Source organism: Marmota marmota, unplaced genomic scaffold, assembly GCF_001458135.2.
Source record: "Marmota marmota marmota unplaced genomic scaffold, marMar, whole genome shotgun sequence".
Classification (NCBI taxonomy): Eukaryota; Metazoa; Chordata; class Mammalia; order Rodentia; family Sciuridae; genus Marmota; species Marmota marmota.
The window spans coordinates 29,068,249-29,092,677 of NW_026000005.1; the positions used below are offsets into that span (position 1 = coordinate 29,068,249).

Consider the following 24,429-nt stretch of genomic DNA (forward strand, 5'->3'; position numbering starts at 1 on the left):
ATTAATATATATATAAATATATATATAAATATATATATATATTAATATATATATAAAAATATATATATATTAATATATTTTAATATTGAGAAAGTTAAGTCAAGTTAGTTTTTGTTATTTGTAGCTAATCCAAATTTGAAACACCTCAAATAAATATGTACACCAAGTCTTCATCCATATTTGGTAAAACATAAGTTTATGCCAGTGTCTACACCTCCAGTGCATTCCCACATGGATCATTCTACCCTGTTTCTCTTGCTTACAGGTAGCCTCCCACCCAAGCAGTGACAAACCTGGCTCTTCGATCTCCTATCCATTTACTGAATTGATCAGTTTCATTATACGTATATAACAGCATCAGAATTTTTAGCCCATTTATTTCCATGGGAAATGACTTTATAAAGAAATGTCTGATGCTTATGTACAGTTTCTTTTGCCTTTAGATTTATAGACTTTGCTCATTTCCTAAGTTCTTTATGTCAGCACCTTTCTCCCTTAACATTTTAGTGAAGTTATTTCATTTATTTGAAATATTGTTTTGCTCACAATCTACATTCCTCATGGGATCCTCTGACATTTAATTATGTATATTTTAATATTGAGAAAGTCAAGTCAAATTAGTTATTTGTAGCTAATCCAACTTTGAAACACTTCATATAAAAACAATGCAGGTATGATTTGCAAAGTAGGGAGGCCCTCATCCACTATCTTTGTGTTAAATAGAAAGAGACATATATCCCACCCCCCAAGTTTATTCCTTTCTTTCAGAAAACTGACATAATAATTTGCATATGAAAGAAGACCATGATATTGATGGTAGGCTTGTACAATTTGCCTAGAGTGATCCTTTTTAATTCAGCAGACATTAGGATGAGTAAGTGGACAATTTTCAGTAGCAATAGGCATCAGCGACAGTCTAGGTGTGAAAGGAATGCACATCTATGGGCAACAGTGGAGACACCATGACCAAGAACAGCTCCAGGGTGGAGGATCAGATATGTTCCACCATTACTGAAGGACTCTAGGCAGAGTGAGGAGTAAAAATCATTCCAGCTCCACAGGATCTAGACCATGTAGTTATTAACTTGGATAAGAGGACAAAGAGAATAGGATCAAACATGAGAATAAGTTCAAAATAGCACTAATGAAAATGTTTAAAGGGAGCTTTGTGTGCAGCCCTTAAAATTCCCCATAAGTGGGCTGGAGTAGAATCATCTATGTAGAGGGACATACAACCTCTGCTTTCCAATCATTCATGTATTTTATCACTCAGTTTCTGAGTTTGCAAACTCTCCTTCAGAGTCTGAATATGGGTGTGTAGTAGCAAGCATAAAAATTTAAGTGTCACAAAACTGAGAAATCCAGTATATTACACCTGACCCCTAGCCTCACATTTGAAGTTAGAATGTAAGGAAGTTTGGAAAAGGGTGAATTGGTGTCTCTAAATACCATATGGTTCTGAGTATTGCATTTTCATAATCATGTGCTCTACTTATCATGAATTCTTTCTTTGAAGACCTACTTTACTCTTGCTTGCATACTTCCATTGGTAAAATACACACTTGCTTACTTATTTTTGTTTGTTTGTTTGAATTTGGAATGTCTCCCAAAATCATGTTGAAAGAACGGTCCTTGTGTGGCAAAGTTCAGAGGTGGGACTTTTAGGCACTGATTGAATCATGGGGCTTTGACCTCATCAGGATATGAATCCATTTGATGAATTACTCCATTGATAGCTTAATGAACTATTGAGAGTTGGGCCCTAGTTGGAGAAAGTAGTTCACTGAGGGTGTGCTCTGGAAGGATTTTAACTTCCTCCCATCCCTTCTTCTCTCTGTGCTTTTCAACTATCATGAGCTGAGCAGCTTTCTTCTACCATGCCCTTCCCCTATGATGATCTGCCTAACCTCAGGTCCAGAGCAATGGAGCTTGCTGGCCATCGACGGATCCTATAAAATGGAGAGCCAAAATAAACCTTTCTATAAGTTGTTCTTGTCAGGTATTTTGGTTACAGTGACAGAAAAGCTGGCCAACGCACTTGCTTTGACGACCACATATGCTACATGGATTACATTGAACTTACAAAGAGGTCCACCCTGTTTATGTTGGTTCCTAATCCTCCCAGTTTAGTTTCAATTCTTTTGAATCTTTCAACAATCCTGCTTTTATTCATCAAATGCAGTCAGACACTTTTCTTCATTAAGTTCTGGGTCTTTAAACTCTTTGGTACCTGGTTGACCCGTGTTTCTTATGGGCTTTATTAAAGTTACAGTATTAGCCTCCAAGTTGGCACTAGAAACTCTGTCACAAGGAAGATTGCTCACATTGGTCTCACTTTCCCTGGTGCACTCATGATGGCCATTAGTAACCCCACAATCCTTTTTAAGCACTCACAATCCATTTGTTTAAAGTCCTGTTCTAAACTTTGGCCCCGAAATAATGCCAGTTTAAACAGTTGATGTGTACAGAATTTAATAATCTTTTTTGAAAATCAAGATATTGAACAGTATTCATTATCATAATGCTTTTAAAAGTTTCCATGATTCAAGAATTAAAAACATTTTTATGTGGTGAATTTTTTTGGTCTCCCATATTTTTTTTCTAGGGGGAAGTTAAATATTATCCATGTTATACTTAATTTTAGTTGTCTCCTAATTGTTTGTGCCTACTCTTTCCATTTTTTGAAATTTATTTTTAAATTGAGTTCCTGTGTTTATATTTTTTCTTCCTCAAATGAATATTGTATTCTTCATAGGCAATCTTAAATCCCTGGAAATTTTTCAATCCAAACGTTATTATCTACTAACCATAAAGAAGAATGTTCCATGAGCAGTTCATGAGAAAAATATTTGAGTTTGTTCCTTCTGGTGAAGCACAAGAATGAAAAGGGAGCAATATATGCAAAATATGTTTTTAGTAACTAAAATATTTAATCTGTTATTTCTTTATAGAAAAACTTCAGGACGTTTTGATTAATCAGCAAATACCTTCCCTAATGTATTTTCCTTCATTCTGTTTAACATTCTTTCGTAACATGTTAAAATCTTTACTATGCTATAAAATTGATTAAAAATAGTTTTATTAATGCAAACAAGATAATATGAAGATGTTTGACTTTTGCCACACTTCTTTCTGCAACACACATGTGCACAAATAAGTCCTTGTTTTTTTGACAACTGGTGGTATCACCACCATCAATTTATTGGTGATAAGTCCTATTCTTCACATGTTGAAGTATAACATTAGAGAAGCATGCTGAGGCAAGCACATAAAACGGGGCTTATTTAAAAAGGGATGATACAGACGTCTCCTGGGAGGGAGAAGGGGGCTATAGCTGTTATCTTGGTATCCTCTTAAGTGAGAGCATTCTGCCTCTTTTATATATCCTAAATTTTCTTTGTTCTCCTGCTCTCCTACCCCTTATCTCTCTCCTTTATAGGTGACTAGACCCAGAAGATGCTCAGGTGGGATGGCCAAGAGGTAAGAAGCAGATGCGCCCGAGGGCCAGCGTGATCTGGGCAGGAAGGGAGTCCAGGACACATTAATTAACAACTTTTAAAACTCCCTGTACAGGTTACCTTAGAAACAGGTTGGAGCAGGGGCAGATTATCTTGACAAGTGTGGAGGAAGGGCTCTGAAGGCATTAGTATTTCAATTCCTCAGGGGCAATCTCCAACTTCACTCAAAACTGGCCTCTATTCTCTGTCTCACCTGATTTACCTGTCTATACTGACTGCCTGTCTTTAATTCTGGCTTCAGTGGCTTATTTTTATTCTGTTCTACCTCCTACTGATGTTATAGGTATTAAACTGGTGGTTACTAACATTTAAAGAATCATTTGAGAATATGATGGAGGCTACAACATCACAGATTAATTAGTATACTATATGTGTGATGGGGACAGAATCTTCAGACTTCCCAAAATTAGCACCTTGCATTAAAGTGCCAACCCGAGTCCCTTTTGGAGGTATGTTTCCCTCTCCTGAGATGAAAGAATCCACATTGTGTGGTGGGTAAGTATGTGCATTCCCTTTGCTGCATCTCAGCAGGACAGCCAACTTCTTTGCTCACTGTGGTTACCAGGATCAATAACATTGATAGTAACAATTGATCTGCATGAAATCTCTCTTCTCAAAAATATTTAATCTTTATATGAGAGAGAGAGACTCTTGTCTGCTAGGATTTAGGAATCCCTTCTTTATGTGCACTAGAGGATAAGATCCTGTGACTTTATTATTAACATCTCTGCAAAGCTTTGAATCTTTGCTAGACAGGGATACAGAGTTTCTTATGTATTCTGCATGACTTTGAGGCTTATATATTCTGTTTATTCTATTTCATCTTCTAAGATTGCCCAATTCTGCCTTCCCTTATCTTGGTCTAAACATTTATCTGTGTAACCTAGAATCTGTTCATCTGCTCCAGTGAACTAGAATGGAGGGGAGATATTCTCAAGATACCTCCTCCTCTGAGAAGAACTCAGGGAGCACATAGGGTGAGAAGCTCTCCAGTGTGTCCATCAGGACTGCAGGCAGCTTCTTAGGAAGTCAGTGTTTCCATACTTCTTGTGTCTGTAGCCATAATACTTCCTAACTCTCCCTGGGGAAAATCCTCCATAAGCATCACAACAAACAGCCTTGGGGTCTTTGACATCTAGGTCACTTGACCCTGAGTTGATTTACTCCTCTTCCTGTTGTGTCCATTCATTAATCACTTGCAATTGGTACTCAGAAGAACCAGATGTCACTCCTTTCCTTCCAAATTCAAAGAGGCCCTTGACTTTTGTAAAGTCTTTTGTCATTTGTGTCAAACAGGATAGTGAATGATTTATTTTGGTTTAGAAAAAGATAAGCTTTGTTTCCCAGCTTTGAGCATGATAAAGAAGTGCTTCCCAGCCTGGGCAGTTAGTGTGGTGGGAGCAGGTATGTTCTTTCTCATTGAGTTCGAAGCTTTATACTGGAGAGACTTATTTAAACAAATGGAAAAGAGTCTCCAGTAATTATTCTTATCAGACATAGCAGGCGAAGCACAGACTTTGGAAACAACTACTTCAACTACTTTTTTTTGGGGGGGAGGGGGTATAGGTTGTTGAATTTGTCTCATGGATCTTTTTTTTTTTTTTTTTTATTGTTGGTTGTTCAAAACATTACATAGTTCTTGATATATCATCTCATGGATCTTTAAGGCATCATTAGACAGAGAATAGTCAAGTTTAAAATTTACTAGTCTTCTTTGGCCCCGATGTTAAATGCTGATTTCTATAGTCTTGAAGGTAATAATAAAAATCTCATATAAACAGATCCCCTGGGTACTATGTAATGTTTGAAATAGCAAATTTCTTTAATATTTGGAAAATGATAATTTTCCAACATTTAGCTCTTTTTATTCATTATCTTCAAAGAGACTTTGGTCAAGTAAGATATGTGATTTGAGAGATAGTGATGAGATTTTGCACTTATGAATAGAAATGCCTCTCACTTGAAAAATGTCTCTTGGATTATTTCATTTTATTTCTAGGCTTCTGGGCATCAAACAGGCATCCATAGCTTTTGATGTATGTCAAATATAAAAAAAATAAATTTGCAGAGAAAGAAATTACAATTGATTATAACTAATGTTTTTGCAGGTTCAGTATGTGGTTTTTCTTATTGATTATAGTCCACATGAAATTAAGTTATACTGAATTACTATTATAATTATCAATAATTGTCAGCACAATTATAAAAAACTATTGCCTTGACAATTGAAGTGTTTTACTGATTTCTCCTATTAAATATATGGACAGTTAAGTAGTATAAATCCAGAGAAATGGAGCAACACTGAAAGTGTGGTTATTTGACCTTTGTAAAAATAAAATTCATTTTCTGAAGCCTCTTCATACCAATCATATCTAGAAAATAATTTGAATGTCTCTTAGAAAATAAATAAAATTTATAGTCTTTAGATTGTATTAGTGGCATTAAACAGAAGTACAGACAACAGTTAAGACAAAACTTTTAGAAAATGCTCATTATCACAGGAATGAGCTCTGACCTGCAGAAAGACCTAATTAATCAGAATGGATTTTTCTTTCTTCCTCCTACCCCTCCATCTTCATCATCTTCTTTACATAAAATCCTTTTTAGTTCTATGTTCCTTTGTATTTTGAGAGGGTGGAAAGAACTGAAGCAAAACTACTGAATATATTAAAGAGAATCCAATCCAGACATAGGAACTATTACATACCTTATAATGAGGCAAACTGCTGGGTATGTCTCCCCATTTTGTGGGCCTGCCTGGTTATTTTTGTCTAGAAAAATGTATGATTTCACAGCTGACCCTGAACCTAATGTAAATGGTGTACACATTTGCTTCCTTGAAAGACAAGTATGTTTGATGAAAATTTTGTTTATCAGGTGATTTCCCAGTTAACAGGTACATAAAGAATTTTCTGTGAGCCCAACTTTGTTAGTAAGTATGTAAATACAGATCCGTGATTCCTTATCTATGATTCTGAAATCTCAAATTTTAGAAAAACTAACAGCTTTCTTTTAAGTCATTTGTCTGCAAAATCTGACCTCACCACAGCTGACTTATCTTTCGAAAGCTAAATTCAATTTGAATATTCATGCTTTTCAGTATAGAATATTAATGTGCTTGATTATCGAGTGCTGCTTCTGGCATCACAGGAGATTCAAAATATGTGGTGTTTGCTGTGTATTATCTTTCTGAAGTCAGAATAATACTAAATTCTGAAATACATGTTGCCCAAGAATTTTAGTTAAGGGACCACAGGCCTGTGCTATCATCACACATATTTACACATTGTAAATAGTTTGGCAACAGGTTTTGTAATCAGTTCTTCAGTTCTTATTTTTTTGCCGCATATTAATCTCATTATCAACTATATGTAATTATTTAAAATATACTTTGTTGAAATACCTTTATATTGAGTATTTACTCTGTGTAAGACTCAGTGCTTTTTATATCTATATATTTTACAGATTTGAAGACTGAGATTCAGTAATGTGTCCAAGATCACATATAGTAATATCAGAGCCAGAAATTTAGAGCTAGCTAACTCCAGAGTCTTGGGCTTTCAAGCAATATATCAATTCTGTATAATTTTCTGCTCCACTTTTGTTCTGTTATTGTTTTGTGATTAAAATAATTAAAAGAATCTAAAATTCTCCAGTTATATGGGGCTTAATTCACATAATATACAATAACCCTCTGCATATTCCCATTATGCAGATGATAAAACTGAGCCTCAGTTAGATCATGGAATTAGACCAAGGACTACACAATTAGTGACTGATGCAGGTTTTGAAACCAGACAATCTGATTTCATGCTCTTAACCAGTGACTGAAATGTAAACCCCTCAGAATTGCTTCTGTCTCGACCTGCGAAATGCTCAATTTTATGGTCATAGTCTATTTTTTTAAAAAATCAGTTTCTACTGTAAGTTAAATCCATAGCTTTACCTTGGCCTTAGTACCAGAAAATCATTGCTCTGTTGTCTATATACATGACTCCTGACAGTAAAAATGTGAGTCAAGCCCTAGTGGATTATGAGAAGTCTGTGTATGATCACAAATCTATGTCAGTGTGTTAAAAACAAGGTAAACATTTTAAAAAAAATTTAAAACTAGTTTTTACTGAACTGTACTTCATAAAGACTCAAGTTTTATTCCAAATCATTTTTTACACATATAAAATTTTGTGTGCCCCATATACATCTGTTTTAAGCTAAAGGTTAGTCCACTATTCCTATCTTCTGTATCATTGTTTGTTTCAACCTTGATATATTTTGTATATCATGTCATATCAGTATAATGAAAGGTTGTATCATCTAAAATATAATGGATAAATTCAGACATACAAAAAGTAGATAAAATGAAAAAGATACTATAAAGAACTCCCATGAAATCATCCATCTTTAACTTGAACAATGGCCAGTTTTTCCCCACACTGGTAGACTAGCTACCTACTACAATGTAAGTTTTCTGCATGCATGATTACTTCAAAGTTCACTTTCTTACTTTTGCCAATTGCCAGCAGGTGACTGAACTCTACTGCTGGTCTTGAACCCTTTACAGGGATATTCAAAACCTTATATTTACCAGTGCCAATGAAAATGACTAATGTAGGCACTAAATTTCCATTGAAGCTGACTGATTAATTAAGGATGATGAGAAAGCAAGATGAGCCAAGTCATCATGTGAAGAACAATGATGGTCAGACTCATTGAATCCCTATGTTTGGATAAAGCAATGCTTTTTGCTTTGTTCAGATATTAGTTTTTCAGAGAATGGATTTTGGCAACTTTAAAAATTCTGGTTGAAAGCAACAAAGTCTAGAGGCAAGTGACAAATGGTTATACTGAAGCAATAAAAAATTTCAGAACAGTTAGCTGAAATCATCAAAGAAGGTGCTGATATTTCCTGTATTTAATGTTCATAAGGTGTAGAACAAATAAGAGGAAAGAGCTGAAATTTTTCTGGAATTTTCCATCTCCCAGAATTTATCACTCAAATAATTTTAGAGTCGAGCTTTAACATCAAAATGGCAACATTTTTTGAGACGGATAATTTTATCTTTATTAAAGTGCTAAATTATGGTTATATAGTACTTTTCAATGCTTAATATTTTTATGATTTAAATGTTAGGAAATTAACATATTACTGAAATAACCATATAAATTAAAGTTTTGGCTAAATAGTAGATAAACTGTTGGATAATATGGTAAAATGTTTAGTTTTATGAGAAAATGTCATAACTGTCTTCCAAACTGGTTGCACTATTTTGTGTTTCTACTAGCATTGGGTGAAAGTTCCTATTGTTTCATGTGCTTGACAATATTTGCTATTGTCAGTATTTTGGATTTTGAACACATTAATAGGTGTATAGTAATATTTCATTGTTACAGTTTGAAATTTTATAACATGATATAAGCATCTTTTCAATAAGCTTGTCATCTGAATAACATTTTTTCATAAGGTGTCTATTTATCTCTTTTCCTGATTTTTTTAATATGGTTGTTGATTAAAAGTTGAATTTTAAGAGTTCTTGTTATGTTGCAAATAACAACCCTTTAATAGATATGCCTTTTGCAAATTTGTTTTTCAAGTCTGGCTTTGTCTTGCTCTGAGGAAAAAAAATATCAAGGAAATAAAAGGTATTAATTTTTAATGAAGCCTAAATTAATTTTTTTTCATGAATCAGAAGAATCATGACTTTGCTGTTATCCAAGGTCATTTAGGTTTTCTCCTATGTTATTTTCTAGGAATTGTATAGTTTTGAATCTTACATTGAGGTCTGCATTTCATTTTGAGTTAATTTTTTTGTGTGTGAAATGTGGGAGTTCTATGTCTAGACTCGTGTTTTTGTTTTTCATGTTAATGTTGTTCCAGCAACTTCTGGTAAAGACTCTTTTCCCCTTGCCTTGCCTTTGCATAATCAGTTGATTATATGTTCATGTAGGTCTACTTCCAGGCTTTCTATTCTGTTGGACTTGCATATCTGTCTATTTTGCCGATGCCATACTTTCTTGATTATTATACTTTGGAATAAGCCTTGAAGTTGAATATTGTAAATCTTCACAAGTTGTTATTGAATATTGTGTTGATTATTCTGTGTCTTTTATCCTTATTATAAACTTTAGAATTTGTATCCACAAAAATAACTTTGGGGGATTTTGATTAGGATTATGTTCAATACACAGGTCAAGTTGGTAAGAATATGGCACCCTCACAATATATCTTCCTCTCTGTGAACATAGAATATTTTCTCACATATTCTTAGATTTCTTTCATCAGGGCTTTGTAGTTTTCCTCAGAGTTTTTACATATTCTCTTAGATTTGTACCTATGTAGTTCATATTGGGGAATACTAGTATAAATAGCATGGTGTTTTTTTATTAGTTGTTCAAAACATTACAAAGCTCTTGACATATCATATTTCATACATTTGATTCAAGTGGGTTATGAACTCCCATTTTTACCACGTGTACAGATTGCAGAATCACATGGTTACACATCCACGTTTATACATACTGCCATACTAGTGTCTGTTGTATTTTGCTGCCTTTCCTATCCTCTTCTTATCCACCCTCCCCTCCCCTCCCATCTTCTCTCTCTACCCCATCTACTGTAATTCATTTCTCTCTTGTTTCTTCCCCTTTCCCCTCACCTCCTCTTATATGTAATTTTGTATAGCAATGAGGGTCTCCTTCCATTTCCATGCAATTCCCCTTCTCTCTCCCATTCCCTCCCATCTCTTGTCCCTGTTTAATGGTGATCTTCTTATGCTCTTCCTTCCTGCTCTGTTTTGAGTTGCCCTTCTTATATCAAAGAAGACATTTGGCATTTGTTTCTTAGGAATTGGCTAGCTTCACTTGGCATAATCTGCTCTAATACCATCCATTTCCCTGCTAATGCCATGATTTTGTTATTTTTTAGTGCCGAGTAATATTCCATTGTGTATAAATGCCACATTTTTTTTATTCATTCATCTATTGAAGGGCATCTAGGTTGGTTCCACAGTCTAGCTATTGTGAATTGTGCTGCTACAAACATCGATGTAGCTGTATCCCTCTTTTTAGGTCTTTGGGGAATAGTCTGAGAAGGGGAATAGCTGGGTCGAATGGTGGTTCCATTCCCAGCTTTCCAAGGAATCTCCATACTGCTTTCCAGATTGGCTGCACTAATTTGCAGTCCCACCAGCAATGTATAAGTGTACCCTTTTCCCCACATTCTCACCAGCACTTTTTCAAGTTATTTCAGGAAATAGAAAAAGAGGGAGCTCTTCCAAATTCATTCTACAAGGCCAACATCACCCTGATTCTGAAACCAGACAAAGACACTTCAAAACTACAGACCAGTATCTCTAATGAACCTAGATGCAAAAATCCTCAATAAAATTCTGGCGAATTGGATACAAAAACACATCAAAAAAATTGTGCACCATGATCAAGTAGGATTCATCCCTGGGATGCAAGGCTGGTTCAATATACGGAAATCAATAAATGTTATTCACCACATCAATAGACTTAAAAATAAGAACCATATGATCATCTCGATAGATGCGGAAAAAGCATTCGACAAAGTACAGCATCCCTTTATGTTCAAAACACTAGGAAAACTAGGGATAACGGGAACTTGCCTTAACATTGTAAAAGCTATCTATCCTAAGCCTCAGGATAGCATCATTCTAAATGGAGAAAAATTGAAGGCATTCCCTCTAAAATCTGGAACAAGACAGGGATGCCCTCTCTCACCACTTCTATTCAACATAGTTCTTGAAACACTGGCCAGAGCAATTAGACGAAAGAAATTAAAGGCATAAAGATAGGAAAAGAAGAACTTAAATTGGCACCATTTGGGCTGAGGATGTGGCTCAAGCTGTAGCGCACTCGCCTGGCATGCATGCGGCCCGGGTTCGATCCTCAGCACCACATAAAAAGATGTTGTGTCTGCCAAAAATGAAAAAAATAAATATTAAAATTCTCTCTCTAAAAAAAAATGGCACTATTTGCGGATGACATGATTTTATACCTAGAAGACCCAAAAGGTTCTACAAAGAAACTTCTAGAGCTAGTAAATGAATTCAGCAAAGTACCAGGATATAAAAACATGCATAAATCAAAGGCATTCCTGTATATCAGCGACAAATCTTCTGAAATGGAAATGAGGACAACCACCCCATTCACAATATCAAAAAAAATAATAAAATACTTGGGAATAACCTAACAAAAGAGGTGAAAGACCTATACAATGAAAACTCCAGAAATCTAAAGAGAGAAATAGAAGAATACCTTAGAAGATGGAAAGATATGCCCTGTTCATAGATAGGCAGAACTAACATCATTAAAATGGCGATATTACCAAAAGTACTCTATCAGTTTAATGCAATGCCAATCAAAATCCCAACGGCATTTCTCGTAGAAATAGATAAAGCAATCATGCAATTCATCTGTAAAAATAAAAGACCCAGAATAACAAAAGCAATTCTAAGCAGGAAGAGTGAAACAGGAGGTATAGCGATACCAGACTTTAAACTGTACTACAGAGCTATAGTAACAAAAACAGCATGGTACTGGTACCAAAACAGACAGGTGGACCAATGGTACAGAATAGAGGACACAGAGACCAATCCACAAAATTACAATTACCTTATGTTAGACAAAGAGGCTAAAAGCATGCAATGGAGAAAGGATAGCATCTTCAACAAATGGTGCTGGGAAAACTGGAAATTTATATGCAACAAAATGATACTGAATCCCTTTCTCTTGCCATGCACAAAAGTTAACTCAAAATGGATCAAGGAGCTAGGGATCAAACCAGAAACTCTGCGTCTGATAGAAGAAAAAGTTTGCTCTAATCTCCATCTCGTGGGGTCGGGCACCAAATTCCTTAATAGGACACCCATAGCACAAGAGTTAAAATCAAGAATCAACAAATGGGACATACTCATACTAAAAAGTTTTTCTCAGCAAGAGAAACAATAAGAGGTAAATAGGGAGCCTACATCCTGGGAACAAATTTTTACTCCTCAAACTTCAGATAGAGCCCTAATATCCAGAGTATACAAAGAACTCAAAAAATTAAACAATAAGATAACAAATAACCCAATCAATAAATGGGCCAAGGACCTGAACAGACACTTCTCAGAGACGGATATATAATTAATCAACAAATACACGAAAAAATGCTCACCATCTCTAGCAATCAGAGAAATGCAAATTAAAACCACTCTAAGATACCATCTCACTCCAGTAAGAATGGCAGCCATTATTAAGTCAAATAGCATGGTGTTTTTTATTTCAAAATGTAGTTATTTAATTCTAGTGTTCACATAAGTGATTGACTTTTGTACCTGAACCTTGTGTCCTGCAAGCTTGCTATAATCATTTATAGCTCTAGGAGTTTTTGTGTTAATTTTTTGAATTTTCTACACAGATGTTCGTGTCAATTATTAACAGTTTTTTTTCCTTCCCAAACTGTATACATGTTGTTTCTTTTTCTTGTCTTCTTGCAATAGCTAAGAATTTTCATTACTGAAAATAATTGCTAAGAAGGGAACTTCTTGCCTTGTTTGTTCCTAATCATAGCAGGAAAGTGCTAGTTTTTCATTGGAAAGCTCTTTAGTTCCTTCTGCTTTCTTTCCATGTCCTGATCAAGAAACAGAGTACTTTGATTTACCCAGATCCATGTTTTCCTCTGCAGTGTTGAACTCAAGCTAGGACCTCGAACATTCATAGGCACTGAAACACTGGTTTAAGTGATTGCCTGGGACACTGATACATCAAGCACGTTGATAATTCTTATTTGGAATGAGTCAGGCCCTGAGCTCTAATTCTTTTAGCCTCTCTATAAATTCTGTAACCTGACCCCTTGATGTCAACAGATGAAGGTAGAACATCTCTTGTCTTGCTGTCTATCATGAGGAAGTTAGAAGTCCCTTCTGTTTGTAAGTTCCCCTAAAAAACACTTTGGATTGGTCACCCAGGCCTTAAGAGTTTCTTTGAGACTCCAACCAGCCCATCGTCAGTGTTTGAGGTTGTCCCTGGCAGTGACTTCTCCTGCTATGACTTTGGGATCAACTATAGTTTGAGCTTAGTGGGGCTAGAATTCTTATTGTTAAATGTGATTTTTTAGCTGTAGTTTTTTTTTTATTTTTTATTTTTGTAGATGTTCTTGATTCCAGTTGAGGAAGATCCTGCCTATTCTTAATTAGCTAAAAGTTATTATTGTGAATGGCATTGGATTTAGTCAAATATATTTTCTTCATCTATTGATCTAATCATGTAATTTTTCTTTAGCTGGTTATATGATGGATTACATTAATTCATTTTAGAATGTTGAGCCGGCCTTGCATATCTGGGGAAAATCTTACTTGGTCATGGTGTATAATTCTTTTTATATATTGTCAAAAACAATTTGCTAATGTTTTTGCTAAGGATTTTTTTTTTTTTTATGTTCACGAGAGAGATTGTATATAATTTTCTTTTTATTTATTTATTTTTTTAAACCAGGATTGAACCTAGTGGGGCTTAACCACTTAGCCACATCTCCAGCCCTTCTTAGTTTATTTTGAGACAAGGTCTCACTAAATTTAGTGAGGGTCTTGATAAATTGCTGAGGCTGTCTTTGAACTTGAGATCCTTCTGCCTCAGCCTCCTGAATCACTGGGGTTACAGGCATGCACACTGTTTTTTTTTTTTTTTTTTTTATGTCCAGCATTAATTTTCTTTTCTTGTAATGTCTTTGTCTGGGTTTACTATGAGAGTAACTCTTATCTCAAAGGGTGAGTTAAGAAATATTGGCTTCTATCTTCTGTAAGATTAGAGGGAATTAATAAAGTTTTACTTTAATGTGTGGTCTGTATTTTTTTCCCTTAAATCTGCAATCAAGCATATCAAATTCCATCAGTCATTTTATTAAAGTTTCCTGAATATTATTTGGATGAGCCTCATTCTCTGGTAGATTACTCAAAAAGTTCATAGGTATATGATTGCATGAATTCTTATTTAAATTTACTTAATTTCAAATCCTGACACTTGATGGATTGGATTTCTTGTCTGGGTTAACAAAAGTCTTGTTCATAACTACTTCCTTGAGTTTTAAAAACGTTTCCCACTGTTGCCTTAGCTTGTGGGTTGCTTTTGATGTATCTAATTGTCTGCTTCTCTTGTATATTATTTGATCTCTATGCTATTGCCAAGATAATTTTTTCTTTATAAAATACTAATAGTTTTAATATCATATGTCCTGCCACTAATAAATATGGGCTAATTTGCCTAACTAAAATGCTAACTAGACCCTTTTAACTGGTAGCTTCAGATCTTTTATTTCCAGAATATTTTCTTGCAGTTTTCTTTTTTTTTTTTTTTTTTTTGTTCTAATTCAGGAAATCAGATATATGAATATTGAAACTTCATTGACCAATTCCCTTTACAAACATTTTCCTGTCTTTTTGTACTCCTTCATCTTGTTTTTAGTTTCTTGGTTGTGTTTCTTCAATGTTAATTATTAAATTTATAACTTTTCTGAATTCATTAAGCTCTCACTTTATTTCTTGTTTTTTGTTCATTTTCTACTTTAAAATTTTTACTATTTATTTGGATTGTTTTTTCTTGTCACACAATTCTTTCTTGAAAATGGTGAGTTTTATGAAAGTTTTTTTTTTTTTTTTAATGTGTTCTACATAGTAGATCCTTTTCAGAGTTGTTATTTGCAAACATTTTCTTCCTTTCTGTAGGTGGTCTTTTCACTTTCTTGGTAAGGTTCTTTGAACGTACAAAATTTTTAATTTTAAGGAAACCTGTTTTTCTTCTTCCTTCCTTCCTTTCATTCTTATTTTTTTTGTTTTGTTTTGTTTTGCTCATGCTTTTGGTTTTGTATTTCAAAATTCACTGCCAAATCTGAGGTCAAGAATATTTTATTCTAATCTATAGTTTTAGTTTCCATATTTAAGTCAATCACCCATTTTGAGTTAATTTTTGAATATGCTGTGAGATAGATATCCAGCTCCTTTTTTTTGCATCAATTTTCTGTAGATATACATGTTTATTTTTGTATTCTTGTTCTTCTTCATTGGTGTACATTCTTCTCTCTCTCTCTCTCTCTCTCTCTCTCTCTCTGGTGTGTGTGGGGGGGTTACTGGGAATTGACTTCAGGACTTTGCATGTGCTGGATAAATGCTCTACCTCTGATTTACATCTTCAGCCCTCTACATGCCATTTTTGTGATTTTGATTACCATAGATTGGTACTAAGTTTTGAAATAGATAAATGTGAGGATTCCAAATCTGTTCTTTTTCAATATTTTTGGTTAAAAACCACCACCAACAACAACAAACACTGATCCTTCTCAAACACTTTCAATAAGAAAAAGAAAAAGAAAACACTCCTAGTTTAAAGATTGATCTTCAGACAAGTGGCCAGGCCATTTGGGTTCTTCTTTGGGCTTATTGCTCAGCCCGAGCCTAGAAGATATCCAGAATGAAAACTAAGGACTCCTCAAGCCCTTTCTGAGCACTGGTCCTGCCCTGAGCATACGTGAGGCTTTCTCAACCACTTTGGAAGGAGGCATTTGAAAGCCCTTATTGCCTTAACCAGCCTGTGCAGCTTTTCTTCCCAGGCTTTCCACATATCTATTTTTTTTTTTTTTTGTCTCAGTTGTTCACATGCCTCACAATGTGTTCTAGGAATGCCTGCTGAATAAGTGCTCTTCCCTTCTGAGCACCTCAAGTTAGGTAAAATAAAAACAAATACTCTATGTGTTCCTCAGGTAGCACCTGTACATTTTTTGATTCAAAGTTTGCTTGATTCCTGGAGTCTTTCAAATTTCCCCAGAATTATTATAAAGTTGATTCTTATGATTATGCTTGATTTTTCAATAATTTCAAGGAAGGATGGACCATGGAAACTAGCTAGTTGATGTCATTCTGTATGATTTTTTATTATAGCTCTACGGTCAATACTCTGATGAACCAGGATTATTTCCCTTTTTCATTTATTTTTGATATTTGTTTTTTCTTAATGTGGGGCTTTCTGTCTGTAGGATTAAATTTTATTTCAATTCCTTCTTCTCTCTCGCACAGTTTTCTCAAATACAAGAGTATTTGCAAAAGGTTATGGCAGGAACTCAAGAGTTTTGATAGAAGTTAGTATTCCTTTTTCTATGTCCAGGTAGTTAGAAGTTTATTATATTTTCTTTTAGTTTTGCTGGAAATATGGAATGTTGTTGTCCTTTTTGCTAATCTGTATCATTTTTGAAGTGTGCATGGAAAGATTTGGACTTAGACATTTTGTTTTCTTCAGTGCTGAGAATTGAACTCAGGGCCTTATGCATACCAGGCAAGTACTCTGAGCTATATCACTATCTCAGAAAGTTCTTTAATTTATATTTTGTTTGATTATAAGAGTGTTATTAGTTTCACTTATATTCAAACTGACTTCTTGTTTATTTAATACTTTATGAATTGGTATTTATTTTATATTTAGCTCTGTGTTCTTAATTTTGCAAATGCAAAGAGGCTGAGGTATTGAGGTATGATCAGTATTCTCAGGGAATTGTATTCTAAGGAAGAAATAAATATAATAGAATGCGATAATTGCTCTCATCACTTATCACATTATTTAGAAGGTCAATTTGTGTCTCTTTTCTTATTTTGAGTTTAATCCAGGGTACTTTATCACTGAGCTACATCTCCAGACATTTTTTATTTTTTATTTTGAGTCAGGGTCTCTCTAAGTTGCCAAGGCTAGCCTCAAACTTATGATCCTACTGCCTCAGCCTTCTGAGTCGCTAGATTGCAGGCTTGCCCAGCTCATCTTCTGTTCTTAAGAAATATATATTCTGTTGGCAAATGAGGAACTCAAAACTTGTTACAAATAATTTATCAGTAAGATACTCTATTTTGTAAAATATTAGGTGGCAGCTGCAACAGGAAGAAATTAGCTAAGAAAAACGAGAAAGGATGGTCTGCTTTCATATCTCTTAATCCTTGTTTTTATTTTTTAACTCATTTGCGAACATCATTGAATATCTACTCTCAATAGGGTCATATGATCTGCTGGTCTTCTATCAATGAGCAATAAGATAAGACCAAATCATTACCTTTCAGGGACCTAGTACCAGTCATTGGAGATAAACACATATACAAGTTATTTAAAAACAAGACAAAACTTATAAGTGCTATAGTAATGCTATATTTGAAGCATGGACAAAAATATATAGGCAAAGAACTATGTAAACCAAGAGTTTTAGAAGCTGGAAGGCATTCTCAAAAGCCTTAGCAAATGTTTTAGTTGGGGACATTAATTTCTTTGCATATTGAAGATAGGACTGTTAACTATATTTAAAACCAATCAGTTTCCCCATGAGAGTAGACTTTTTATTTTCAGAGTAGAACAATATCAGGGACAGCTATAGGCAGGGTATGTGAATGGACAATAAAATTGACTTTATTAGCCAGAGTTCTCAGTGTTTCCAACATGGGAAGCCAACAAGATTTTTGACTGGATTACACTGTATGACTTTTGCACTTATAGCATAAAAATATCATTTAATTATTTCATAAAATAAAAATATAAAAGCCTAGAAGCTATAACCTATGGGTATGTCAAACCAAGATTTACCTATAGATAAAAACTAGCTGGTTTGGCAGCAAGAATTTGAACTGTTGAATCTTTTATGATTCTGTATTATATAGTTGTTTATTGCTTATTTAAAACAGATTGATGTTGATTTGAAATAGTTTGTGATCATGACAAAATTGCTTATGTGGTTTTTTTTTTCCTTGATGGTTTTCTTCTTAGAATATGTTCTGCCTGTCAGAGAACTGTTTGCCTAATTAAAATAAGTCCACCCCAATCCTGTTGCACGTGGAAGGTAAAATTAGTTTCTAATTTTAAACCAAGAATCGGGTTTATTTTCTATATCACTTTTCATAAGTTAAACCATAGCTCAGATTTGTATTTGAACATCTGAACTGTTCCTACTCATGAAGGAAGTCTATACGATAATAAATTATTTTTAGCTATCATTTGATCCATGAATTGCTAACTGGGAGCTGTAGGTCTAAAGGAATGCTTATCAGATTCCCTATTACCCACCCATCCTGCCACACCAATAATACTTTAAAATTTTAAAAGTTTATAATTGACATTTAAAAATAACATGGTATTTGGATTTCTGGCTTCTCTTGATAATTCAAAGTATCTGGCAATTATTGGGCCCAAGTTTCCACATAGCAGATTTCACTTAGAATATGGAGATCCTAACTCCCTTAGCGCTGGCCATGATATTTAATTTAACATCTTTACTTTCTGTTTCTTTCCCACTTTGCTGCCTGGTCACTGTAGGTATTTGGACTTACATGAAAACATATTCAATCCATATTTCAAGTACCAAAAATGCTAAACTTAAAGCTCTCATTTCTTTTTTTCTCCCTTAGGAATTATAAATATTAATAGAAATATTATAAAAGATTGCATTCAGATAAGGTACAATTTTTTAAAAATCATTTGGGTGTTTTAACAAGGTACTAAGAGTGGTCAGGTGTGTTCATATCTTAGTTTGTGCTACTACAACAAGTTACCATAGACTTCTGTTACTTAAACAACAGAAATTTATTTTTCAAAGTCTTGGAGGCTGGGAAGTCTAAGATTAAGGTGCTGGCAGATCCAGTGTTAGGCAAGGACTTTCTGGTTTGTAGTCAGCAGTCTTTTACTTTGAGAGAAAGCTTTCCTATCTCCTTTTAAAAGGACACTAATTTTATTTATTAGGACTTTACTCTTATGACTTAATTCCCATGTACCCTTTTCCTATTATAATATTGGGGTTTAAATTTCAACATATGAATTTGAAAGAGATACAAATATTTTGTCCATAATATATCCAAGAAAATATTAGAAATGCAATGAAGAAATGAAATTCTAAAAAGCATGTATATCTGCTGGTCTGTGTGTTCTGAGGGGTGGGTCCCAGCTGCCTGCCACCTTCGGAGGAGCCCCTCAGGCCACACTAAGCATTAATATATTTCATCTTTGAGTGGAGCTATAATAGCTTCAGCAGTAGAGTCCAGTTCCTAGGACTCTATAAGACATCTGGAAAACTTGAATTCTTGGGTTTGGACCATGCAGGCAAAACCACTCTTTTTCATATGCTCAAAAATGACAGATTGGACTAACGTGTTCCAACACTACATCCAACATCAGAAGAGTTGACAATTGCTAGAATGACTTTTACAACTTTTGATCTTGGTGGGCATGAGCAAGTTTGGAAAAAAAAATATTTTCCAGCAATTAAAGGGATTGTCTTTCTGGTGGACTGTGAAAATCATTCTTGCCTCATGGAATCCAAAGTTGAGCTTAATACTTTAATGACTGATGAAATAATAGCCAATGTGCCAATCCTATCTTGGGAAACAAAATTGGCAGAACAGATGCAATCAGCGAAGAAAAACTTCATAAGATATTTGAGTTTTGTGGACAAACCACAGGAAAGGGAAATAACATCTCTCAAGGAACTGAATCCCTGCCTCATGGAAGTGTTCATGTGCAGTGTGCTCAAGAGGCAAGGCTCAGGCAAGGGTTTCCGCTACCTCTCCCAGTATATTGACTGATGTTTGGACAGTGAAAATAAAACTTTTACTCCTCTGGACTGATCCTATTCACAGTTCTTCATGAACTTTTCATGATATGGATTGCATATCTATTTCATGAAAGCCCTCCAACCATGTCTGGCCTTGGGAAACCAAGAGTCTCAACTCTCATTGCCCAGTGGGGACATGGGCTCTTCTCCACAATGTTGTGAGGGAGTGCTGTCCCATATGTTGGTGCTGGACTTGGAAGCTGGCAGGATTTGTCGGGTAAGGCTGTGTGCCATAAGAGGACACTAGAAGAAAACCATGTCTCACCACTGTGGGGTTGATTTCAAAAGAAAGTGATTCTATTTTGTAAAGAAAGTGTTGTTAATGTATTTGGTATCTCTCCTAACTTTTTGAATTCACAATTTCCTTGGTTCAGAGTTTTCTATTCTCTTTTTTTTTTTTTAAATCAGTGGCATTTAGATACTCCATAAAATTATGAACAGTTACACATTGGAGGCCAGAGTTCAGGAGGATGAACTCACTCCTGCTGAGGTGGCAGGTTGGTGAGAGAAGCTCCCCTGAGCTCCTTTGACTCTGTAATTGCCCCATAAGAGGTGGCATCAACTTGTCCATGGAGAACTAAAAAAAAGGGTCAGAAACTTGGCCTTGTGGTTGTGGCAGGTTTTCACTGGTCAGCTGAAATCATTTCCCCATCTCAGATTAGGTAACAGATTGTTCACTGTGAAAAAATTAATTATAGAATAGGTTATTATGTCATTTTTACTTAAAAAGTTACGAATTTAAGTCAAAATCAAGAAAAAGCATGTATATGACTCTTCTGAAAATTACAGGTGGCTCTTGACAGCATGAGAAAAATTGTTGATTATGTAAATATTTAGTAACATGTTTATCGAAGAAACAATATAGAAATAGTAAAATTTTAGAACAGGTAGAAAACAGTCATTAATTTGTTTTATCTATCTTGAATTTAGAAATATATTTATCTAAAGATCCTGATACATTGTGGTCCGCCTCTGTCACATAAACTGACAATTATGTGTTTGCCAATATGTAATTAGTTTTGTAGTCAGGAAAATATGGATTGCATATCTATTTCAGCTTCACTTGGTGGAGATAAAGATCTTACCAGTAAGTTAATATGACTCATTTGCTTTTCATTATCATTGTTTTTATAACAGAATTTAATGATGTACTATCTTATTGAAAGTCTGAAGAAAATGGTGCTGCCTACATCTTAGTTTCACAGACATTGAGAAATGAAGAACCAACGATTGCTTTTCCCCCACAAATTTGTAGCAGAATAAGGAAAGATCTTGTCTTAAATTTTTAAATGAGGATAATTCTTTCTTCATAAAAGGTTTTTGTGGAGGTCAAAGTAAAGATGAACAGGTTGGCATAAAAACCAGTCCACAAAAGATAATCTTCTTTGAAACTGATTTTGTTTTCCTTTATTAAACAGATGCTCTTTGACTGGGATTAAATTCTGATAGGCTTATACTAAGTTGAAAATATCAAATATTGAAAATTCATTTAATACACCTACCTGACCAAACATCACAGCTTAGATGAGAAAACTTATATTTGCCCGAAGTTGGGCAAAATCATCTAAGATAAAGTCTATTTTATAACCAAGTGTTGAATATCTTATGTAACCACACAGATGGGTGAATATGATGGAATGCCAAAACATAATATCCAAAAGCCCTGGCAATATGTACACTGTTGAGTACTGGTCATTTACTTTTGTGATAAGTGGCTGAAGGGGAGTCATATTGCAAGAGACCACCACAGTACATGCATTTTGCTAGCCTGGGAAAAGATCAAAATACAAAATTTGAGGTATATTTTTGATTGATTGTGTATCACTGCTAATTGACTCAGCCTCTTAGCTCCTGGGGCAGACATAGTCACCAGATTACCAAGTCACTGCATATCCTGCCAAGAATTGTTTTAGGATGGGTATATGACCCAGTCAGTTATAGTGATGTACAGGAAAAACACATTCTTCAGAAACTACCTGGACAATGAGAATAAGACTGAGGCCTGTAGGCAGACACATTAGTACCTGGAAAGGTGAGCCTACCTGAGCCTTTCTCCACAGAGGAAGAAACATATTAAGAACTATTGAATAAGAAGGTGCTAATAACATCCCCTAGCCTGTCAGGACAACATAGTTCTCTCAGTATTTCTAATATTTCAAGCTCTTAAGCCAATATTTTTTTGAGCTTAGCTTGTGGTCTTTATGTCCTATAAAATACTGTCATTAAAATTTCTTTTCACTCCAGCCAGGATATTTTTCTCTGGCATCACACACCAAGTCGGGGGCATTAGGAGCAAGAGGAATAGTTTCCCTGGGAGCAATGTCTACAGAGAATATGAAAACAATAATAGCAGACTAGAGCTTGGCCTGCTTCTTATTATCACCATGAGCTGGCAATTCTAAACAATGTCAATGCTAAGACACTCCTTCCTAAAAATATCTTTCAGTGGTTCTAAAAAAATTCTACTTTAGAGTTTTAATTGTGTGTGTATAAATACACACATCTCTCTATGGCTCAAAACATATAGACTTAGATACACATGTTCATTTCAAGAATAAAGAGGTGACCTCTAGATCCTGTTTCAACTAAGACTGATTTTCAAATGTTCACTGTAGCCTATTTCACTGTTTCAAATGTGGGATGAGCACACACACAAACACATGCACACACACAAAACTACAGAATGACACATTTGAAGTAAAATCTTTTTTCATCTTTGTTTTGTCTTTATAGTCACCTACGCTCTCATTTTATTTCAAATGCTGAAATATATTGTACTGTGTTGAAGATAAGAATTGTGTTCAACACAAATTAGAATATTTTTGATCCATTAAAATTTATCAGGTCTCCAAATTCACTTCCGTATTGGATGGAAACACATGATGCTTACTAAAGGACTTGGTATTATAAAACAGTTAATTTGAAAACTTGTTCCTCAAAATAGTCTTGTTATATGGAGAGGGATATATTGAGAACCTGATGTGCCTCTGGGGTCAACTATTGCAGATATAGCACTACTGTATGGGTCTCTCATCTGGCACTTAGCACACACTCTTAAATCATGACCTTAAGGTCGGTGAGTACAAGGAGGAAGTTTGTGCTTATTTGGATCCCTTTGACTTTCCAATAGAGGGGAGACCTTTTAAGTGGACATTTGGAGAGTAAGTGTATGACTCTGATGGAGTAGGTGTGTTGTGAAAGCACTAGAATTTAAGCACTGAGTACTTTACAAGTTAAAGATAGAACTCATAGTGGTCAGCTTGAGCACTTAGAGACTGGTAGGGTAGACAGGCATATCTAAGCAGTTGGAGTATATTATCTAGCTATTTTTGATGTGCCCTTTCTGAAGGAGGAGCCCAGATGAACAGGATTATATGAGATGATGCTGCCTCTTGGCAAGGAATGAATTCAGAATCCAAGCTAAGAATGTCAACTCCTTTTCTCTAAAGAACTGATATATTCTTAAGAGAAGCAGAGACTGAATCAGATTTTATTAAATTGACATAGAAGCTTGACAAATTGTGGATTCAAATTGGGATCATGGTGATCCAAAACAAGTCATAAGGCAAGGTTTTAAGGAGCAAAATTGTAAGCCTTTTGGAGACAGTAGGCAGGTAGCAGAATGAATCAAATGTGTACAGTGGAAGAGAAAAAGATGGCAAGCAAGCAAGAAAGAACAACTTGGTTCTTGTGACACCTGGTCATATTTCTGGCACAAGGGTCTATGAAATGATTCTCATTTTAAATAAATTTCCTTTCACTTAATTCATTGAGATTGGGTTTCTGCTCCTTGCCTAAATAGATCACTTCCTTGCCTTTTCCTCAAATTGATTGGTATAGATTTTGGTTTATGTTTTAGAGAACATAAATTGTAGGAGAGTTACATCATGTCTTAGGTTCTTTGTGAATACTATGGCACTCTGTATGTGTACACCCTTAAGTAAATATATACTCATAATATTGAGTATAATTTCAGGGATTTTATAGTCCATTGCTAGGGTTTTTGGGGCTCTAACAGTCTAGGTTAGAAATCTCAATATAAAGCATTGCTATGTGTCTATAAATATGTTAACATCAATATATTAATAATTCACTGTGAGAGCTTTCTATTTAATGGAATCCTGTGGTGATTCAATTTTTGGATTAAAGAAGCCCCCCTGAAGCACAAAGATGTTTTAAATTTTTCCTTTTATAATTCAGAATTTTAAAATATATTTATTTGACCTCAATATGATAGAATTCTAAGTATGTGCTAGATTTAATTTTATTATATTTTCTTGGTTATTA

The 24,429-nt window shown here is 34.7% G+C and overlaps 1 pseudogene; it reads left to right on the forward strand.

Moving 5' to 3' along the window:
• Positions 1–20,113, forward strand: part of LOC107138387 — a 49,291-nt pseudogene extending 29,178 nt beyond the window's left edge.
• Positions 20,114–24,429: the final 4,316 nt, after the last annotated feature.